Genomic DNA, 23,548 nt, shown 5'->3' with positions numbered 1-23,548 from the left:
TAGCCAAAAAGAACCATTACAAGCACAATCAAAGCAGAAAACTCACGACTGTGTAAGCTAAGGAATGGGGTAATGTTTCCCTCTTTTCAGCCGGTTAGGTTATGTGTTCAAATGTTGCATCCCAAATACTTCCACAGTCAGATAAAAGTTCCTACTCTTTTTGGATTACACACACTAAATTTTAAGCATGTGTTTGTCCTATAAAGAACAGAGAGAATGATCATTGTAAGACTCTGATCATTAAACAAGATACCACCTCTTTAATTTTGTCTCGGGATGTAGGTGCTACTGGCAAAGCTGCATGTATTGCTCATTTCTAGTTCCCTTGAGAAGATAGGTGGGCCTTCTCATTGAACCACTGCAGTTATTGTGCTGTTGGTACTCTCACAATGACATCACGTAGGGAATTCCAGGAATTTGTCCTAGTGGCGCTGAAGGAATGCTTGTGTGTGCCCAAGTCATGATGGTACATGGCCTGGATGGGAATTTGGAGGTGATGATATTCCCAAGATCTTACTGCTCTTTTTCTACTCAGTGACAGAGGTCACGAGGCTAGAATGTACTGTCATAGTAAGCTTGATGAGTTGCTAGATAGTACATACTGCAGCCATAGCGTGCAGAGGGGATGGATGTGGAGTTTAGTGGCAGGGGTGCCAATCAAGTCGACTGCTCTGTCCTGGCTTCTTGAGCGCTGTTACCACTCACATGGATGGGTGCAGCTCCTGACTTGAGCCTTGTAGAAGTTGGAGAGTTATTGAGGAGTCTAAAAATGAGCCAATCGTCATAGACCTCTGTTTTGCTCCTGTAGCCATGGAGTTGATATGGCTGGTCCAGTTAAGCTTCTGGTCAGTGGTGACCCAACGATGGTGTTGTCACTGAAGGTCAGGGTAGGTGGCTGGCCTTTTTGTTGTTGGAGATGGCCATTGCCTGCCACTTACATGGCACAAATGTTACCTGTCACTTAACAGCCCAAGATGCTGCTGTAATATAGCATGGGCTGCTCCATTATTGGAAGAGTTGTGAATGGAGCAGAACAACATAAAATCGTCAGCAAACAGTCCCACTCTTCAATTCACAAGAGAGAGTAGGTCATTGATGAAACAGCAGAAAATGGTTGGGCTGAGGATGCTGCCCTGAAGAATTCTGCAATAATGTCCTGGGGCTGCGACAAGTGGCCTCTGACAACCATGACCATCTTCCTGTGTCAGTTAGGACTCCAGCCACTGGTGTTTTTCTCCCCACTGACCTTAATTTTGCTCGGGTTAATTTGTGCCATATTCAGCCTTGATGTTGAGGGCAGCTACTCTCACCTCTCCTCTTACATCCACGTCTGTATCAAGGCTGCGACGAAGCCAGGAGCCAAATGATCCCGGTGGAACCCAAACTGTGTATGTATACATTTATCTCGGAGTTCCTGTGGCAATGTCCAGTGGGTCAGAAATTATGCTCTTGGAAGGGTGGAGGGGGTATTCATGAGTGCTGAAAGGATTTAGAAAGAAGATTGAAAGAGGTGGGCCCAAAGACAGTGATGTAGATGTTATTAATTAGCTCAAATTTTCCAGAAGCCAATTAGGATCAGTGGAATTGACACCCACACCCTTAGTGCTACTCATGGTAAGCTGAGTATGTTGTTTTACAATCATAGGACATATTATGAAAGGTATAATGTATTGTTTTGGTACTGAGATGGAACTGTGTCCCTTTGGGGCCAGAATATCCAATTGTTAAGTCAACAGTGTCTCAGGTTAATCAGAGTTTAATTGTTTGGCAAGATATTTGCGCAGATTGGAAAATACTTTTAAGTTTCAGTGTGCAGATCAGAAGCATTAAACAACTTGCTATCTTTCATGATGTCACAGAAGCTGATATGACGAAAATAAAATTTGCATCTTGTGCGATATTTTAAAGGCTATGGTAATCCTAAGATAGACACCAAGTGCCTCACTGAGAAGCTGTAATGATGGTGCAGAGATAGCTAGTCTTTATTACAGCATCAGAAAGTTTTGATTGGGAATTAAATGATTATCTTTGAAGGAGTAGGGAGTATTAACCAGCAAATGCAAAACATCTAAAAAAAATTGTAAATCCAATACCAATTAGTCAAGAACAGGTTGAATACAGCAGTCCAGTCAGTGTATTAGAGCTCTAATATACAGCACCACAGAGGTGAGATGTGAGTTTCGGTGGAGGGTCTGCCACTGCACTAAGTTACCCATCTCAACCATTGTACTGTATGAGGTACTAAGTTAAAGTCCAGGCAATTGCTCACTTGGGGAGATAAGGCATGCCATCCTGGGCTGCTTTCAAATGCCCAATAGCAAGGGGAAGAGGGACATTGATGGTAGTATGGATGCATATTGCTGCATTAACAAAATACCCCAAAAAGATCTGAATTTGAATTAATTAATAGCAGACTTTGTGATTGAGGCTAAAACTAGAAATTATTTCAGCAACAAAACAGACCATTAATTAACCACGCACTGAGTAAAACTACTGTTGAGGAACATTGGAGGCATCAGAAATGTTCAAATTCTGTTTTGATGTTGATGTAACATCTGCTTTTGCTAACTCGAACTTCCTTTAAGAAAACTGGAAGGAAATATTCACATGCTCAGGTCAAAAAAAACTGATGTTTTTTCCCCCTTAGGGTGAGTTTTAACAATTTTCTTTAGTTGATATACCACATGGTATGTAGCGAGTTGGTAGCACTTGGTGCACTATAATACAACAACAACAACTTGCATTTATATAGTGCTTTTAACCTAGTAAAACGTGCCAAGGAACTTCACAGGAGTATTATCAAACAAAATTTGACACCGAGCCACTTAAGGAGCTATTCGGACAGGGAAAGAAGTAGGTTTTAAGGAGTGCCTTAAAGGAGGAGAGAGAGGGAGAGGCAGAGAGGTTTAGGGAGGGAATTCCAGAGCTTAGGGTCTAGGCAGTTAATTCTTACAATAAACATAAAAAGGCTTAGGGATAGGAAAATGCCATTGGGCCCCACAAACCTTTCCCTTTGCATTGTGTTAACCTATGTGTATTGCAAATAGAAATACAGTAAATTCTCAATGCAGTGTCTGTCCGCCATCCAAAGTCCAAGTTATCACCTCAAATTGAAACTTGCAGGAAAAATTGAACATAGTCATCTTATGGTGTTTCATATACTCATCACCTCATGCTGTCACACATAGTGCCTAAATACACCATATACAGTACTGTAGTCATTTCCAGTCTTTACTTTTCTATATTCAATCTGTTAAGTTATGCGATTATCCTTTGATAATGACAGCAGATTCCCCTACACAAAACTAATACTTCGATTGAAAATATCAAACAATTCAAGCACTTGTAAAGGAAAACCAATCACTCGAATGTCACAAGTTACTTATGAAAGTTGGCACTGATTCAGATTCATTAGAACAAACACTTTCAAATCTTCAATAACTTAAATAAAGAAAAATTACAACAAAATTTGACACCATATATTGTAACACGTTATGAATAATTTTGTCATCTTCACAAAACATCTTCAATGCTAATGAAGATATCCATGACATTTTTTTTAAAAAAGCAAAAAATGACCGATTTAATGCTTCATACAACCTGGTTGCTGAACAATGGAAGATGAAAGGTCTAAAAATCAGCCATCGCAGACCTCAGACTCACAGGTGAATCATCAGGGTACAAGAGTAAATATAATTTACTTCAGTCTTTTACCTGTTAACACTGTCAGCTGCACTCTAGAACCCTCCACAAGCAAGCCGACTGTTATAACAAAAGTGAGCTACCAAGTGTGCAGCTACATCACTTCATCAGAACCAAAGAAGCAGTCATGTTATGCTGCAATTTTAACTCCACAATTGATCTTACCAGTCTACTTTTCTACTTGGGTCAGAGTTCCAGAATGTACCACAGATGGCAAATAAAAGCATCTCAATTGTATGGTCAGAGTCACCACAGTTTCAGTTCCCCTACAAGCTGACTCACATGCTGTAGTCATGAGATTTTCCAGAATTTATTGATATTGGAAGTTTAAATGCTACATACTGCAACTTATAGTCAAACAATATATTCTTCACACAATTTACAACTGTCCTGAGTGACAATTTTGTTACATATATGTTCTATTGATGTAGAACACCTTTGCCTCTTGACTGGGACATGGCATTTGAAAGAGAGAACGAGGACAGGGGATGAAAGAAAAAAGAAAGTTCATCGAAAAAAGTTTGAGATGCTATCCCTTGTTATCAGTTCTCAAAATCCATGTTAACTACGACATATGATACAGAAACAAGCAATTTTAAACATCTACCCCACCTTTATATAGTAAAGTCAGCAGTGGGCCTGGTCAACATAAGACTTGCATTTCAAAAACATAATTTTGGATAGCCACAAAAAATTTAAAAGGGAAAAAAATTCAAAAGGGAAAAAAATTCTCACTGAAACCCTGATGCTCTTTAACTTTTTTCATACGCCCAACTTATTAAAAAAAATGTACGCACAATGTCAACAATAAAGTGAACCGGAATGCAGCTGCTATTAGGTCATTGTACAAGATCACCAGTTCCTTACTTTCCTCTATTTCAAAAGTTACTGATGCAAGCAGGCAAATTTCGAAACTTTGCTCACACATATTACTTCAAAATTGATGTAGTCAGTGACTCCAGGATTCAACACTTTCTGCAGCAGCTTTAAATCCATCAGCAATCATTATACATAAGATAATTCCAGATGAGGGAGGCCATTCTTAATTCATCCATCCAAAAGAGAGGCTAATATCAACTCCATTGCCACATCCAATTGTTTCTTAAATGAGTTCAAAGTTTTTACCTCCACTACTGTGTCTGGAAGTTTATTCCAAATATTGATTACTCTTTGTGTGAAAAAAAAAAATCCTGGTATCGGTCCTCAAATTACCTTTTACTAATTTGAACCCCTTTCCCCGAGTTCTATTCCTGCAGTCTAAAGGTAGTCATATTCTGGATTAACTTTTTTTATACCCTTAACAGCATTGTAGACCCCTGTAAGATCACCTCTCACATGCCTTTCTAAGCTGATTAGCCCATGTTTCTCCAATCTTTCCCTGACACCAGGGATCAGCCTTATTGCTCCTCTCTGCACTGCCTCTGGGATTTGAGTGTCTCTCGTTTCTTGGCATCAGAACTGGACACAGTATTAAAGGTGTGGTCTAACCAGAGCAAAGTAAGGTTTGAACATTACTTCCTCTGAGTTATAGTCTATTGTTTTGGTTCTGTGGTTCAATATACTATTGGCTTTGTCATTTACTACTCTGCATTTGTTGGGACATATTTGGTGTCGAGTTTACTCAAATTCCTAGGTGTCAGCCGTGGCTTAGTTGTAGCACTCTTGCCTCAGAGTCAGACGGTTATGGGTTCAACTCCCACTCCAGAGACTTGAGCACGTAATCCAGGCTGACACTTCAGTGCAGTACCGAGGGAGTGTTGTACTGGCAAAGCTGCCGTCTTTCAGATGAGAAGTTAAACCAAGGCCCCATCTGTCCCCTCAGGTGGATGTAAAAGATCCGATTGGTACTATTTTGAAGAAGAGCAGGGAATGTTCTCCCCGGTGTCCTGGCCAATATTTATCCCTCAACCAACACCGCTAAAACAGAGTACCTGGTCATTATCTCATTGCTGTTTGTGGAACCATGCTGTGCACAAATTGGCTGCCATGTTTCCAACATTACAACATTGACTACACTTCACTGGTTGTAAAGTGCTTTCGGACATCTTGAGGTCGTGAAAGGCGCTATGTAAATGCAAGTCTTTCCTAGGTCTCTTTTAGCATCATACTTAGCTATTTCAGCACCATTCATGGAGTATGTATGTTGTCTATTTTTCCTTCTTATTTGTAGCACTTTACGTTTGTCTGCATTAAATTTCATTTACCATTGATCTGCCCACTCACATATTTTGTCCCACTTATTCTGTAATTTCTGAGCTGACTCTTGATTCCACCACTCCTATTACTAGGTCTCATGCTTTTTGTGGTATATATTAATGATTTGGACTTGAATGTGGGGGACTTGATCAAAAAGTTTGCAGACAATATAAAAATTGGCCGTGTGGCTGATAGTGAGGAGGAAAGATGTAGGTGGCAGGAAGATATCAATGGACTGGTCAGGTGGGCAGAAAAGTGGCAAATGGAATTCAGTCCAGAGAAGTGTGAGGTAATGCATTTGGGGAGGGCAAACAAGGCAAGGGAGTACACAATAAATGGGAGGATACTAATAGGTGTAGAGGAACAAAGGGACCTTGGAGTGCATGTCCACAGATCCCTGAAGATAACAGGACAGGTAGATAAGGTGGTTAAAAAGGCATACGGGACACTTTCCTTATTAGCCGAGGCACAGACTATAAGAGCAGGGAAGTTACACTAGAACTGTATAAAACATTGGTTAGGCCACAGCATGAGTACTGCATACTTGAGTACTGTGGTAACCACATTACAGGAAAGATGTGATTGCATTAGAGAGGGTACAGAAGAGATTTCTGAGGATGTTGCCAGGCCTGAAGAATTTTAGCTATGAGAAAAGATTGGACAGACTGGGATTGTTTTCTTTGGAACAAAGGAGTTTGAGGGGAGATTGAATTGAGGTATATAAAATTATGACAGGACTAGATAGAGTGGATAGCAAGGATCTATTTCCCTTAGCAGAGGGGTCAGTGACCAGGGGGCATAGATTTAAAGTAATTGGTAGAAAGATTAGAAGGGAGCGGAGTAGAAATATTTTTCACCTAGAGGCGGTAGGGGTCTGGAACTCACTGCCTGAAAGGGTGGTAGAGGCAGAAACCCTCAACTCATTTAAAAAGTACTTGGATGTGCACTTGAAGTGCCGTAACCTACTGGGCTACAGACCAAGTGCTGGAAAGTGGGATTAAGCTGGATAGCTCTTTTTCGGTCAGCACGGACATGATGGGCTGAATGGTGCCATAACTTCCTATGATTCTACGATTCCTGGTAGCATGATATCATCTACAAAATTGACCACTTTGCATTAAGTTTCTAAATCCAGGGCACTTATGTAAATTAGAAACAGCAACGGTCCCAACAGTAAGCCCTGAGGCACCTAGGGCTGCCAACTCTGGTTTAAACCTCTTAAAAAAAAAAATGTTCATCACATGACCTCCAGCCTCAAGCCACCCGCCGGCCCTCACTCTCCTGCCATTGGTCGCCTGACACATCCGTCCTCGTGACGTACCGCTTTTCATCAATTGGAAAGTGAACAGACTCTTCATTACCCAACTGGATAATGCTTGACTATCAAACAGCCTTTTTTCCTGTCACAATATTTTTTTAAAATAAAAGTATTCAAAAAGACATTGAAGAAAAACCACAATATTTTTAATGCACCAATGATTTTTCTCTCAGGTTGCTCACAGCAATGTTCAGGAGATTAATCTTTAATTCCTGGAGACTCCAGGACAATCCTGGAAGGTTGGCAACCCTAGAGGCACCCCACCCGCACTCCAACATAGCTCCTCTAACAAATGATTATTGTTCCTTATCCTTCAGCTGGTTTCTTACCCATTCCCAGGGTTCACCTTGAATCCTCAAGGTTTCGAGTTTAACTAATAACCTTTTGTGTGGGACTTTATCCAAAGCCTTTTGGAAGTCAAGGTGCATCACATCATAGATCATGCCACAGTCCACTTGGGTTGTTACTTCCTGAAAGAAGATGCAGAGGTTGGTCAGGCAGGTTCTTCCCCATCGGAATTCACACAGACTGCTGTTAACTAGGTTGGTGTTGTAAAACAATGCTTTGTCCCTCCCCTTCCCCCTAAGACACACTCCTCAAATATTTACTGCAATTTAAATTTTTCAAACTCCAGCAATATCTGAACAATGACCCTTTATAAATGCTATATTGCCAATGAGGTTAAAATTGTTATAAGCTTCATTCTGACAAGCTAATTACATTTAAATACCTTTCACTAGCAGTCAATTTAAACTCACACGGACCGGACCACGACAGTCTTTACCTTCACTGTTTTCACCTATTACCACGTTCTTCAGAACTGCATGGGAAAGTAAATAATTTGAGCCTGAACAACCTTTTTCTACTTGACTGAACAAAGATTTTACAGCCATCTGAACGATGTTCCTGCTAATAAAGTGATCGAAGCTATTTCAACACACTGTCTACGTGTGGTGGAAAGCAGCAATTAACAATACAGATTCTGCATTACCAATCAAAAGAGGATGTAGGAATGCAAGACTCAATAAATAATACAAAGGATGTAAAAAAATTACTCTGTTCTCAACACTTCGAGCAATCAGCATGATTTTATAGGAGCACAGCATCTGCTTTATTAACATTATTAATGATTTAAAAACTTAATGTTCAACCATTAAGTTATGGTATAGATAGACAAACATTTGTAGATCAGTTCTCATTTGCGTTCCAGAAGGCATCTCTGAGAAACCATTTCATTTTTACACTTCACGTACTCTACGCACTGCAAACCTCAACAAGACGACATTCAGTGGCACATAAATCTCCCACTTTTGCCAGATTGTGGAAATGTTATTGCAGTACAAAAGAAAAAAATGTATAAAACTTGGAAATGTAGAAACAGTGGGACAGTCAGATAGCTCTTTCAAAGAGCCAGCACAGACACAATGGGGGTGATTTTAAACCCCAAGAACGGGTGGGTGGGAGTTGAAAACAGTTGTTTTTTGGGTCGCAACCACAACATTTTCGGACTTTGCATTCCCAGTGGGAAGCCTGTACTTTTATGCGCCGACGTTAAATCCGGAAATAATGCCGGGTTGCGGTCGTGACCCAAAAAACAACTATTTTCAACTCCCACCCGCTCTTGGGGTTTAAAATCACCCCCAATGGGCTGAATGGCCTCCTTCTATATTATATTATATAAGGTGGCAGTTACCAATGGCATTGGAGAATACAGTTAATATTAAAAAGACACTTGAGGTTAATGTAAGCATGAGGGGAGACAGACCACAGTTTTAGATCACTAAGTTTAATTCAGCAATGTGCAAATTTAATTTTTATACACTAAGCTTGGTTTTATACCTCACCAGTAATGCCATTTTGAGATAATCAGTGCAAGGATGGTAGTCTACATGACAAAATCCACCACATAACTAACCTTTTGAATCCCACTACCAATTAACTCCCTCTCACCGCCATTCACAATTCACCAAAGTGCTAAAGCTAATAAAAACAAGTTTAAAGACAGACATTTCAAAAACAGATACAATGGAACCCAAAGACTGGGTTTCAGTCATTATGCCACTAACTTGTGTTGGTGAAGAGTCAGAAATGGTGGACACATGAATACACAATTATGATTTCACAATAAATATTTCTAAAAATGCTGCACAGCTGAGAGCCGAAGTCCTGGACCATTAGAAAAAGCAAATAAGTAAGTGATGCATATATTTACATGGGGTTATTGGACCTGAACCCCAACACCAGATGACAGCTCTGAAATCACAATCGTTGCTTAAAACATAGATCCTTTACATTTTATGTGGCGATGAATCTGTTTCAAGTTCCCCTTTTATACTGGTTGTCATTGACAGCATGCCTGCTCCATGTCCTTGGCCTATGGGAATCTTTCAACAAGAGAATTAAGGATTTTATATTACTACAAGTTTGAAAGGAAAATTCTGCAGCAAAAAATGTTATTCATGGGTACATTTATATTGATACTTTTGTTGGAGCTGTTTCAACCAAAAGAAAATACTGCAGTAACATTACAGGTGTACTTTTTAAAGATGTAATTAATTGTCTGGAATACCATTTTATTTCCCACTTCTAATCAGATGAAAATAAATCTCTGTGCAGCTCATAATAACAATTTTCTGCAATGTCAGGTTGGCTCAGTGGTAACACTCTAATCAGAGTCAGAATGCCATGGGTTCTTGAGCATGTAATCTGGGACAACGCTTCAGTGCAGTACTAAGGGAGTGCTGCATTGTCAGAGGTACCATCTTTTCGACGACACATGAAACCAAGGTCCTGTTCAGGTGGATGTAAAAGATCCATAGTACCATTCAAATAAGAGTAGGGGACTTCTCCCTCTGTCTTGGCCAACATTTATCCCTCAACCACACCACCAAACAGGTTAACTGGTCATTATCACATTGCTGTACATTGGGCTTTGCCATCACATTTGCTATCAAAGCAACGGAAATTACTTCATAAGTACTTCATTGCCACTTTGTAACATCCTGAGGACATGAAGGGTATTATATCAATAGAAGTTCTTGCTTTCTCAGAGTACTTGACTTCCCCCCCCCCATAAATCACATGATTTTCAGTCAATTTACAAACATGTTCCAGCCATTACTAGTAGTTCTGTCAATGACAAATGTAAAACTGATTTAAGGCAAAAATTAGCAGGACAATCACCAACATTGCTGCTGTTCCACTAGCAATCCAGCATTTAAAAAATATTAAATTGGACAGCATTTCAGCCATGGCCAGAATGAACTGCCGCTACTATTCCTATTCACCACAAGTCGTAGCCTAATTTCCAAGGGATCATGTGGTGTAGGGTTGGACAAGATGCCACTGTACTTGACTCATAGATAAGTGTGTTGGAGCAAAACCCTAACCTCTTTCAAAATTGCTTCATCTGGAGACTGGAGGGATTTTGTTAATATCAGTAATGGTGGTCATGAAACTACTGGATTGTCATAAAAACCCATCTGGTTCACTAATGTCCTTCAGGGAAGGAAACCTGCCGTCCTTATCCGGTCTGGCCTATATGTGACTTCAAACCCACAGCAATGTGGCTGATTCTTAATCGTCCTCTGAAATGGCCTAGCAAGCCACTCGGTTGTACAATTTCGCTACAAAAGTCACAAGAATAAAACCGGACAAACCACCCGGCATCGGACACGACAAAGGCAAACCAAGCCCAGTCGACCCTGCAAAGTCCTCCTCACCAACATCTGGGGACTTGTGCCAAAATTGGGAGAACTGTCCCACAGACGAGTCAAGCAACAGCCTGACATTGCCATACTAACAGAATCATATCTTTCAGCCAACATCCCAGACTCTTCCATCACCATCCCTGGGTATGTCCTGACCCACCGGCAGGAGAGATCCACCAGAGATGGCGGTACAGTGATATACAGTCAGGAGGGAGTGGCCCTGGGAGTCCTCAACATTGACTCCGGACCCCATGAAATCTCCTGCTGATTATGACCTACCGCCCTCCCTCAGCTGATGAATCAGTCCTCCTCCATGTTGAGCACCACTTGGAGGAAGCACTGAGGGTAGCAAGGGCACAGAATGTACTCTGGGTGGGGGACTTCAATGTCCATCACCAAGAGTGGCTCGGTAGAACCACTACTGAGAGCTGGCCGAGTCGTGAAGTACACAGCTGCCAGAATGGGCCTGCGGCAGGTGGTGAGCGAACCAACACGGGGGAAAAACCGACTTAACCTCGACCTCACCAATCTATCTGTCGCAAATGCATCCGTTCATGACAGAATTGATCACCGCACAGTCCTTGTGGAGACAAAGTCCCGTCTTCACACTGAGGACACCGTCCATTACCACCGTGTTAAATGGGATAGATTCGGAACAGATCTAACAGCTCAAAACTGGGCATCCATGAGGTGCTGTGGGCCATCAGGAGCAGCAGAATTGTATTCCAGCACAATCTGTAACCTCATGGCCTAGCATATTCCTCACTAGAACCCATTACCAACAAGCCAGGGGATCAACCCTGGTTCAATGAGGAGTATAGAAGAGCATGCCAGGAGCAGCACCAGGTGTACCTAAAAATGAGATGCCAGCCTGGTGAAGCTGCAACACAGGACAACATGCATGCTAAACTGCGAAAGCAACATGCTATAGACAGAGCTAAGCGATTCTACAACCAACAAATCAGATCAAAACTCTGCAGTCCTGCCACATCCAGTCGTGAATGGTGGTGGACAATTAAACAACTAATGAGAGGAGGAGGCGGCTCTGTAAACATCCCCAGCCTCAATGATGGCAGTCTAGCACGTGAGTGCAAAAGACAAAGCTAAAGCGTTTGCAACCATCTTCAGCCAGAAGTGCCGAGTAGATGATCCATCTCGACCTCCTCCCGATATCCCCACCATCACAGAAGCCAGTCTTCAGCCAATTTGATTCACTCCATGTGATATCAAGAAACGGCTGAGTGCACTGGATACAACAAAGGCTATGGGCCCCGACAACATCCCAGCGGAAGTGCTGAAGACTTGTGCTCCAGAACTAGCTGTGCCTCTAGCCAAGCTGTTCCAGTACAGCTACAACACTGGCATCTACCCGACAATGTGGAAAATTGCCCAGGTGTGTTCTGTCCACAAAAAAAAGCAGGACAAATCCAATCCGGCCAATTACCGCCCATCAGTCTACTCTCAATCATCAGCAAAGTGATGGAAGGTGTCGTCGACAGTGCTATCAAGCGGCACTTACTCACCAATAACCTGCTCACCGATGCTCAGTTTGGGTTCCGCCAGGACCACTTGGCTCCAGACCTGATTACAGCCTTGGTCCAAACATGGACAAAAGAGCTGAATTCCAGAGGTGAGGTGAGAGTGACTGCCCTTGACATCAAGGCAGCATTTGACTGAGTGTGGCATCAAGGAACCCTAGTAAAATTGAAGTCAATGGGAATCAGGGGGAAAACTCTCCAGTGGCTGGAGTCATACCTAGCACAAAGGAAGATGGTAGTGGTTGTTGGAGGCCAATCATCTCAGCCCCAGGGCATTGCTGCAGGAGTTCCTCAGGGCAGTGTCCTAGGGCCAACCATCTTCAGCTGCTTCATCAATGACCTTCCCTCCATCATAAGGTCAGAAATGGGGATGTTCGCTGATGATTGCACAGTGTTCAGTTCCATTCGCAACCCCTCAAATAATGAAGCAGTCCGAGCCCGCATGCAGCAAGACCTGGACAACATCCAGGCTTGGGCTCATAAGTGGCAAGTAACATTCGCGTCAGATAAGTGCCAGGCAATGACCATCTCCAACAAGAGAGAGTCTAACCACCTCCCCTTGACATTCATCAGCATTACCATCACCGAATCCCCCACCATCAACATCCTGGGGGTCACCATTGACCAGAAACTTAACTGGACCAGCCACATAAATACTGTGGCTATAAGAGCAGGTCAGAGGCTGGGTATTCTGCGGCGAGTGACTCACCTCCTGACTCCCCAAAGCCTTTCCACCATCTACAAGGTACAAGTCAGGAGTGTGATGGAATACTCTCCACTTGCCTGGATGAGTGCAGCTCCAACAACACTCAAGAAGCTCGACACCATCCAGGACAAAGCAGCCCGCTTGATTGGTACCCCATCCACCACCCTAAACATTCACTCCCTTCACCACCAGCGAACCGTGGCTTCAGTGTCTACCATCTACAGGATGCACTGCAGCAACTCGCCAAGCAAGGCTTCTTCAACAGCACCTCCCAAACCCGCGACCTCTACCACCTAGAAGGACAGGGGCAGCAGGCACATGGGAACACCACCACCTGCACGTTCCCCTCCAAGTCACACACCATCCTGACTTGGAACTATATCGCCGTTCCTTCATCGTCGCTGGGTCAAAATCCTGGAACTCCCTCAGCTCTGTGGGAAAACCTTCACCACACAGATTGCAGCAGTTCAAGAAGGCGGCTCACCACCACCTTCTCAAGGACAATTAGGGATGGGCAATAAATGCTGGTCTTGCCAGCGACTCCCACATCCTATGAATGAATAAAAAAATGCTTTATAAACATTATTGAAATTGTGTTAACTATTCAGAAGTTTAGTCCAAGGCTCCACTGGAACAGTTAATAGACAAGCATGTTTCACTACTAAATCCCAATTAAAAACCAGACATTGCAAGCAGACATTTCATCTGTAGCGTATCAAGAAAATCCTAATACAAAAGCAGCAACCTAAAAATGAGGAAAAAATAAAATTGCTCCGTACCAGATTAGTAAATTTTGTCTTTTCCCTAACGTGTCGTGTTGGGGTGAATGTTTTTAAAGCAGCAGGGCGTTGGAAGTTCTGTGTGTTCTAATTCCCAGCTGATTGTCAGCGGATACAGTTGGCGACATGCACAATTCTAACTCATCCACACCCCTCCCACAGAGTCACAAATGAAAATAGAAAAATAATTTTCTTCAACTTTACATGATAGTGTTCTGGCATGAAATTCAAAAATAAATTAGAATTTTCAGTCAAGCCTCCATAACCAAATGCAATAAAAAAAGAGACAAACTGGTTATTAGGTTGGTGAATGTTATATACAGTAATGGTGAACCAAACAGTGACCCTGAAACTCTACAAGGCGACCATCCAGGAGACCATGGCAAACCCCAGAGTAACAGCGTAAATGGCCATTCTCAGCCGCTTTCACTAGTCTCCTCTCAAAGTTACAGCAGGAAACTGGGAGAACGTTCATGGAATTTCTAGTACCGATTATTCAGTCATATCATACTTCTAGTATCACACCTTTGTACGTGCAAATTTATTGCAGTTGATTTGCAGATGTTAAATGTGAGCCAAACAGCAACAAATCATAATTGAGTAACAAGGGAAATAACCAATCAGCAAGCAGGAATGGAAACCACCAATCAAGAAGTTCAAAAAGCTACAAATCAAAAATGGGCATTTAGTAACAGCTACCAATTGGTTGGGGGGGGGGAGGGGGAGGGGGGGGAGGGAGGGGGGAGGGGGGAGGGAGGGGGGAGGGGGGAGGGGGGAGGGGGGAGGGGGGAGGGGGGAGGGGGGAGGGGGGGTGAAAATATAGAAACCAATTGGCTTCCAAATTTTTTTTTTGAAAATCGTTTTCCACTAAGCTGAGCACCCACTATTAGAAACAAGGTCTGTAACCGAATAAAAAAAGAACTGACACATCCCTCCACAAAGGCCTCAAGTGTGAGCTTGAGATGATGTGGAGAAGCCGGTGATGGACTGGGGTGGACAAATGTAAGGAGTCGTACAACACCAGGTTTATAGTCCAACAGCTTTATTTGAAATCACAAGCTTTTGGAGCTTTCCTCCTTCGTCAGGTGAGTGCAGGGTTCCATAAAGGCACAGCATATATAGTCAGAGAACAATGCCTGGTGATTACAGATAATCTTTCTAACTGCCCGTTATCACACTTCGGCAGAAAGGTAATCACAGCAATCAAAGGAGTGGATGGTGTTCAGACAGGGGAACATTGCATCCAAGACTACTGAATACACAAGCGGTCAGGTCAGATCACAAAGACAGAGAGAGAGAGTGAGAGTGAGAGTGAGAGTGAGAGTCGAAAGGCAGAGAGAGAGAGAATGATCAGTTGTATTACAAACAGATAACTTTTTTTCCCCTGGTGGGGTTACATGTAGCGTGACATGAACCCAAGATCCCGGTTGAGGCCGTCCTCATGGGTGCGGAACTTGGCTATCAATTTCTGCTCGATGATTTTGTGTTGTCGTGTGTCTCGAAGGCCGCCTTGGAGAACGCTTACCCGAAGATCGGAGGCAGAATGTCCTTGACTGCAGAAGTGTTCCCCGACTGGGAGGGAACCCTCATGTCTGGCGATTGTTGTGCGGTGTCCGTTCATCCGTTGTCGCAGTGTCTGCATGGTCTCGCCGATGTACCATGCTCCGGGGCATCCTTTCCTGCAACGTATGAGGTGGACAACGTTGGCCGAGTCACAGGAGTATGAACCATGTACCTGGTGGGTGGTGTCCTCTCGTGTGATGGTGGTATCTGTGTCGATGATCTGGCATGTCTTGCAGAGGTTGCCGTGGCAGGGTTGTGTGGTGCCATGGACACTGTTCTCCTGAAAGCTGGGTAATTTGCTGCGAGAGATGGTCTGTTTGAGGTTGGGTGGCTGTTTGAAGGCGAGTAGTGGAGGCGTGGGGATGGCCTTAGCGAGGTGTTCGTCATCATCGATGACATGTTGAAGGCTGCGAAGAACATGGCGTAGTTTCTCCGCTCCGGGGAAGTACTGGATGACGAAGGGCACTCTGTTGGTTGTGTCCCGTGTTTATCTTCTGAGGAGGTCTATGCGATTCTTCGCTGTGGCCCGTCGGAACTGTCGATCGACGAGTCGAGCGTCATATCCCATTCTTACAAGGGCGTTTTTCAGCGTCTGTAGGTGTCCATCGCGTTCCTCCTCGACTGAGCAGATCCTGTGTATTCGCAGGGCCTGTCCATAGGGGATGGCCTCTTTGACGTGGTTAGGGTGGGAGCTGGAAAAGTGGAGCATCGTGAGGTTGTCCGTGGGCTTGCGGTAGAGTGAGGTGCTGAGGTGCCCGTCTTTGATGGAGATTCGTGTGTCCAAGAAAGAAACCGATTCTGAGGAGTAGTCCATGGTGAGTTTGATGGTGGGATGGAACTTGATGTTATCGTGCAGTCTCATCAGTGATTCTTCGCCGTGGGTCCATAGGAAGAAAATGTCGTCTATGTATCTGGTGTATAGCGTTGGTTGGAGGTCCTGTGCAGTGAAGAAGACGTGCTCGAACTTGTGCATGAAAATGTTGGCGTATTGGGGTGCGAATTTGGTCCCCATGGCTGTTCCGTGTGATTGGGTAAAGAACTGGTTATTGAAGGTGAAGACATTGTGATCCAGGATGAAGCGGATGAGTTGTAGGATGGCGTCTGGAGATTGGCTTTGGGTAAGCGTTCTCCAAGGCGGCCTTCGAGACACACGACAACACAAAATCGTCGAGCAGAAATTGATAGCCAAGTTCCGCACCCATGAGGACGGCCTCAACCGGGATCTTGGGTTCATGTCACGCTACATGTAACCCCACCAGGGGAAAAAAAAGTTATCTGTTTGTAATACAACTGATCATTCTCTCTCTCTCTGCCTTTCGGGTGTCTCTCTCTCTCTCTCTGTCTTTGTGATCTGACCTGACCGCTTGTGTATTCAGTAGTCATAGAGTCATACAGCACGGATAGAGGCCCTTCGGCCCATCGTGTCCGCGCCGGCCATCAGCCTTGGATGTAATGTTCCCCTGTCTGAACACCATCCACTCCTTTGATTGCTGTGATTACCTTTCTGCCGAAGTGTGATAACAGGCAGTTGGAAAGATTATCTGTAATCACCAGGCATTGTTCTCTGACTATATATGCTGTGCCTTTATGGAACCCTGCACTCACCTGACGAAGGAGGAAAGCTCCGAAAGCTTGTGATTTCAAATAAAGCTGTTGGACTATAACCTGGTGTTGTGCAACTCCTTACATTTGAGCTTGAGATGGGCATGGATCTAAATACCAATATTAGTCACTAAACATCAAAGAGATGGGTGAGATCCTAAATGAATATTTCACATCGGTATTTACGGTTGAGAAAGGCATGGATGTTAGGGAACTTGGGGAAATAAATAGTGATGTCTTGAGGAGTGTACATATTACAGAGAGGGAGGTGCTGGAAGTCTTAACGCGCATCAAGGTAGATAAATCTCCGGGACCTGATGAAATGTATCCCAGGACGTTATGGGAGGTTAGGGAGGAAATTGCGGGTCCCCTCGCAGAGATATTTGAATCATCGACAGCTGCAGGTGAGGTGCCTCAAGATTGGAGGGTAGCAAATGTTGTGCCTTTGTTTAAGAAGGGCGGCAGGGAAAAGCCTGGGAACTACAGACCGGTGAGCCTGACATCTGTAGTGGGTAAGTTGTTAGAGGGTATTCTGAGAGACAGGATCTACAGGCATTTGGAGAGGCAGGGACTGATTAGGAACAGTCAGCATGGTTTTGTGAGTGGAAAATCATGTCTCACGAATTTGATTGAGTTTTTTGAAGGGGTAACCAAGAAGATAGATGAGGGCTGTGCAGTAGACGTGGTCTACATGGACTTTAGCAAAGCCTTTGACAAGGTACCGCATGGTAGGTTGTTACATAAGGTTAAATCTCACGGGATCCAAGGTGAGGTAGCCGATTGGATACAAAATTGGATTGACGACAGAAGACAGAGGGTGGTTGTAGAGGGTTGTTTTTCAAACTGGATGCCTGTGACCAGCGGTGTGCCTCAGGGATCGGTGCTGGGTCCGCTGTTATTTGTTATTTATATTAATGATTTGGATGAGAATTTAGGAGGCATGGTTAGTAAGTTTGCAGATGACACCAAGATTGGTGGCATTGTGGACAGTGAAGAAGGTTATCTAGGATTGCAACGGGATCTTGATAAATTGGGCCAGTGGGCCGATGAATGGCAGATGGAGTTTAATTTAGATAAATATGAGGTGATGCATTTTGGTAGATCGAATCGGGCCAGGACCTACTCCGTTAATGGTAGGGCGTTGGGGAGAGTTATAGAACAAAGAGATCCAGGAGTACAGGTTCATAGCTCCTTGAAAGTGGAGTCACAGGTGGATAGGGTGGTGAAGAAGGCATTCAGCATGCTTGGTTTCATTGGTCAGAACACTGAATACAGGAGTTGGGATGTCTTGTTGAAGTTGTACAAGACATTAGTAAGGCCACACTTGGAATACTGTGTACAGTTCTGGTCACCCTACTATAGAAAGGATATTATTAAACTAGAAAGAGTGCAGAAAAGATTGACTAGGATGCTACCGGGACTTGATGGTTTGACTTATTGGGAGAGGTTGGATAGACTGAGACTTTTTCCCTGGAGAGTAGGAGGTTAAGGGGTGATCTTATACAAGTCTATAAAATAATGAGGGGCATAGATAAGGTAGATAGTCAAAATCTTTTCCCAAAGGTAGGGGAGTCTATAACGAGGGGACATAGATTTAAGGTGAGAGGGGAGAGATACAAAAGGGTCCAGAGGGGCAATTTTTTCACTTAAAGGGTGGTGAGTGTCTGGAACGAGCTGCCAGAGGCAGTAGTAGAGGCGGGTACAATTTTGTCTTTTAAAAAGCATTTGGACAGTTACATGGGTAAGATGGGTATAGAGGGATATGGGCCAAGTGCAGGCAATTGGGACTAGCTTAGTGGTATCAACTGGGCGACATGGACATGTTGGGCCGAAGGGCCTGTTTCCATGTTGTAAACTGCTATGAATTTTTTTTCTCTTCCTGCTGATATTCATGCTACTTGTTCACCCAGTTGGGATGTAACGTTCAGAGATGTAATGCCCTAGATTTCCAAACTTGTCGCAAAAGTATCACTTTCAAAGTAATATATCATCTTTCTCAAAAGGACTGAATCACACCATAGCAAACCCAGGCTCATGTAGAAATTTACAACCTATTTTTTAATTCATCGAAAATTTCAGTTTAAAAAGTTAGAGTTCCCAGACATAAATATGAGCCATTCCTTTATCACTTACTGGAAAAACCAATGAAATTGTGTTTACTCTCTCATAAACCCTTGGATGGGATTTTAGGCTCAGTTCTCAACTAAGGTATGTTTGGCAGTGTAAATAAGACTGCTCACAAATTCAACACATTCTGAGTCACCTTGTGTCAGCTGTAGGATGTTTGCGCAATACAGCTCAGCTCCTAACTGGAATACGGTGTCAATAACAGGAACTGGGCATAAGTTATAGGATTATAGTTAAAACGATGAAAACGGTTTATTCCGATCATGGACGTGAGCTGAAACAGTATAAAAAGAATGATTTACATGGGTCAAATGGCTTTTCCCCTCATTTTTCCTCATTAACGTTCTAACTTAATTTACTGAAAAGCATGCAGCAACCATCCACAACACCAGGTTGTGCAGTTATATTAGATCATGGGAACAATGATACAATGTGAAAGTAATGGAGAAACATGCAAACACAAAAATATTTAAGAACATAATAACATAAGAAATAGGAGCAGGAGTAAGCCAATCGGCCCCTCGAGCCTGCTCCGCCATTCAATAAGATCATGGCTGATCTGATCCTAACCTCAAATCTAAATTCATGTCCAATTTCCTGCCCGCTCCCCGTAACCCCTAATTCCCTTTACTTCTAGGAAACTGTCGATTTCTGTTTTAAATTTATTTAATGATGTAGCTTCCACAGCTTCCTGGGGCAGCAAATTCCACAGACCTACTACCCTCTGAGTGAAGAAGCTTCTCCTCATCTCAGTTTTGAAAGAGCAGCCCCTTATTCTAAGATTATGCCCCCTAGTTCTAGTTTCACTCATCCTTGGGAACATCCTTACCGCATCCACCCGATCAAGCCCCTTCACAATCTTATATGTTTCAATAAGATCGCCTCTCATTCTTCTGAACTCCAATGAGTAGAGTCCCAATCTACTCAACCTCTCCTCATACGTCCGCCCCCTCATCCCCGGGATTAACCGAGTGAACCTTCTTTGTACTGCCTCGAGAGCAAGTATGTCTTTTCTTAAGTATGGAGACCAAAACTGTATGCAGTATTCCAGGTGCGGTCTCACCAATACCTTATATAACTGCAGCAATACCTCCCTGTTTTTATATTCTATCCCCCGAGCAATAAAAGCCAACATTCCATTGGCCTTCTTGATCACCTGCTGCACCTGCATACTAACTTTTTGATTTTCTTGCACTGGGACCCCCAGATCCCTTTGTACTGCAGTACTTTCCAGTTTCTCGCCTTTAAGATAATAACTTGTTCTCCGATTTTTCCTGCCAAAGTGTATAACCTCACATTTTCCAATCTTGTATTGCATCTGCCAAATCTCCGCCCACTCACCCAGTCTGTCCATATCCCCCTGTAGGATTTTTATGTCCTCCTCACTCTCTACTTTCCCTCCCATCTTTGTATCATCTGCAAACTTTGATATGTTACACTCGGTCCCCTCCTCCAAATCGTTAATATGGATTGTAAAGAGTTGGGGACCCAGCACCGACCCCTGCGGAACACCACTGGCCACTGGTTGCCAGTCCGAGAATGAACCATTTATCCCAACTCTCTGCTTCCTGTTAGATAACCAATCCTCCACCCATGCCAGAATATTACCCCCAATCCAGTGATTCTTTATCTTGAGCAATAATCTTTTATGTGGCACCTTGTCAAATGCCTTCTGGAAGTCTAAATACACTACGTCCACTGGTTCCCCTTTATCCACCCAAGTCTGAGGGTTGCAGACCTCTAGATGCCTCTATTTTCTGCAACCCAGGACCTCCTATTATAGGGAAAAGTACATATCAAGCAAAGGAACCTACTGAATGATGCTGTTCAAACACCACAGCAAGAAATATCAGTCAACAAGTTTCTCTTTCTTAAAACTACAAAACACGTTTCTTCAAATGTTTCACCTTTCAAACGCATGTTCTTTTGGAAGCACAAACCAGTGTGCACACATCTCAAAGCGTCAAAATAGCAGGTCAACACTAACTGATGCTCACACTTACGTCACAACAAGTTGCATTTATATGGCGTCTTTAACGTAGTAAAACGTCCCAAGGCACAGGAGCATTACCAAACAAAATTTGACACTGAGCCACATAAGGAGCTATTAGGACAGGTGAAGAGGTAGGTTTTAAGGAGCATCTTAAAGGAGGGGAGAAAGGTAGAGAGGCGGAGAGGTTTAGGGAGGAGGCAACTGAAGGCACGGCCACCAATGGTGTAGCGATGAAAATCAGGGATGCGCAAGAGGCCAGAATTGGAGGAGAGCAGAGATCTCGGAGGGTTGTAGGATGGGAAGAAGTTACATAGATAGGGAGGGGCGAGGCCATGGAGGGATTTGAAAACAAGAATTTTAAAATCGAGGCATTGATGGACCTGGGAGCCAATGTAGGGTCAGCGAGCACAGGGGCGATGGGTGAATGGGACTTGACGGGAGTTAGGACATGGGCAGGTTGCCTACAAAGATGCTCTGAAAAAGCTGGTGTGTACGATTGAAAAGAACTACATACTGGTGAGAATGCTCTGGAATGAAGCTGTTTGAGGCATGATCATGCTATGTGTGAAAAGCACCTTGTTCCCACAAGTGGATCAAGCTCAAGGCCCACTGTTGTAAGATTGATCAGTGATTGAATTTTAGCAGTCTTAACAAAGCATGCTCATAATATGGCCTCCCACTTCGACACATTTGTCTCGTATGTATTATGCAACATAAGCATCTTGCATCGTATGCTTGAACCCAAAACACTTGATAATGAAAAGCATCTAAATTATACAGACCATGTAAAAAAGTTCAACATGGAGCCAGCCAGCCACCATTAGCAGGAATAGGATTACAGTTTGTAGTCCAACAGTAGCCTGCAGTCCAAGCAATTCCAATGTAATTAAAGAATAGTCCAAAGGTTACCAATTACAAACAATCATCTGCTGAGGCCATTACTAAGCTGATCTATTATTTATCACCAACAGTTTAACTTAGCTTGAAAACTTCTCAATGTAATGTTAAAATAATTAAGTTGCTCACTGCTTAGACAATTTTGCGTCATTCTCACAACTAAAATAAAAGTATTGAATTAACGGTGAGAGTCGTGGCAATTTGTCCCTTGCAGTGAGATGTTCAAAGACAGAATGTGTCAGAAGATGAGAAAAACCCAAAACCAGAAACTAATAAGATAAACATAAAAGTAGCAAAATGGAAAAGAAGAATAAGGGAAACGAAGTAAGAACAAAAAGGAGTGAGAGAAAGGGACAGGTCTTACTTTTTAAAAAATTTGTTCATGGGATGTGGGCGTCGCTGGCGAGGCCGGCATTTATTGCCCATCCCTAATTGCCCTCGAGAAAGTGGTGTGCCGCCTTCTTGAACCGCTGCAGTCCGTGTGGTGAAGGTTCTCTATCTATATCTACTATGGACAGCCATTCCTCCAACTTGTTGTAACATTTTTGTATAAGGGCAACTTTTTTGGTTTAAGGTAGAGCTCTCCCTTTAAAAAGGTACTTTCTCTCCTTATGATGAGTCCTCGCATCATACACCAACCACAGCTGACACGTCAATTCATCTTAGAAGGTGCTCAGCATTAATCCGTGCACTGCCATTTAGTGGCACAGAGAACCGCACCACTCATCACCTGCCTGTAGACCACTTCAAAATGAAGGAAAGAAAAATGTAGCTCTTGCTGCTTTAAAACTACAATAGATGGGAAGAACATTTTGTTGAAAATACAAACAGAGGGAAGAGTTCATGGACACGACAACCATGAATCATAGAATCATACAGCACAGAAGGAGGCCATTCGGCTCATCGTGCCTGCTCTTTGAAAAAGATATCCAATTAAGTTCTGCAAATTCGGGACACTGCACTAGCCCGAAAGTGATTGGTGATCAAGGAGGTGGGAGATTCGCAGTCGGGAGGGATAGATCGGGGTTCGGCGGGGGCAGGGGGTTTTGAGGGAGATTGGGGAGAGGGAGATCGGGGTCAGGGCTGGGGCCTGGCAGTCTCGGATCTCAGGTGTGGCAGTGGTTGGGATGATGATTGTGGTAAATAACTTACTTACTTTTTGTTTTTAAAATGTAGTTGATCTTTAGGGTTGGTTTCACCGAGTGCAGCCAGCTGACCCGAAGCAGGCATTAAGCCCCTTATTTGCACGTGCGAATGGCCCAATGTCTGCTTCAAGGGTGGTTCAAAGACACTTCTTGTTTGTCCTTATCCAAAGTGGCAGGCGGCACTTCCGGTCGGTGGTGTGCGGCACTTCCAACCTGCCATTTTGGGTCATTAAGGGGCTGCTTAGCGCCCGGTCCAATTTAATCCCCATTGG

General features: G+C 43.5%; 1 protein-coding gene across 5 annotated transcripts in view; it reads right to left on the bottom strand.

The window, feature by feature from the left end:
• LOC137318871 (suppressor of cytokine signaling 6) overlaps positions 1-23,548 on the bottom strand; it is a 90,308-nt gene that overhangs the window by 46,458 nt on the left and 20,302 nt on the right. For 2 of the 5 annotated variants that reach the window (XR_010961986.1, XM_067981446.1), the window contains exon 2: positions 7,546-7,686. The exons of 1 other annotated variant lie outside the window; for it this stretch is intronic. The gene's annotated coding sequence lies outside the window, so the exon portion shown is untranslated. Of the gene's footprint in view, positions 1-3,714; positions 3,819-7,545; positions 7,687-23,548 lie in introns of those variants that run through there. 2 more of the 5 variants (XM_067981447.1, XM_067981449.1) reach the window with 2 other exon arrangements.

The sequence above is a fragment of the Heptranchias perlo genome, chromosome 3, assembly GCF_035084215.1.
Source record: "Heptranchias perlo isolate sHepPer1 chromosome 3, sHepPer1.hap1, whole genome shotgun sequence".
Taxonomy (NCBI): domain Eukaryota; kingdom Metazoa; phylum Chordata; class Chondrichthyes; order Hexanchiformes; family Hexanchidae; genus Heptranchias; species Heptranchias perlo.
Note: the sequence above shows the minus strand (reverse complement) of the source record. Positions and strands in the feature narration are given on the sequence as shown.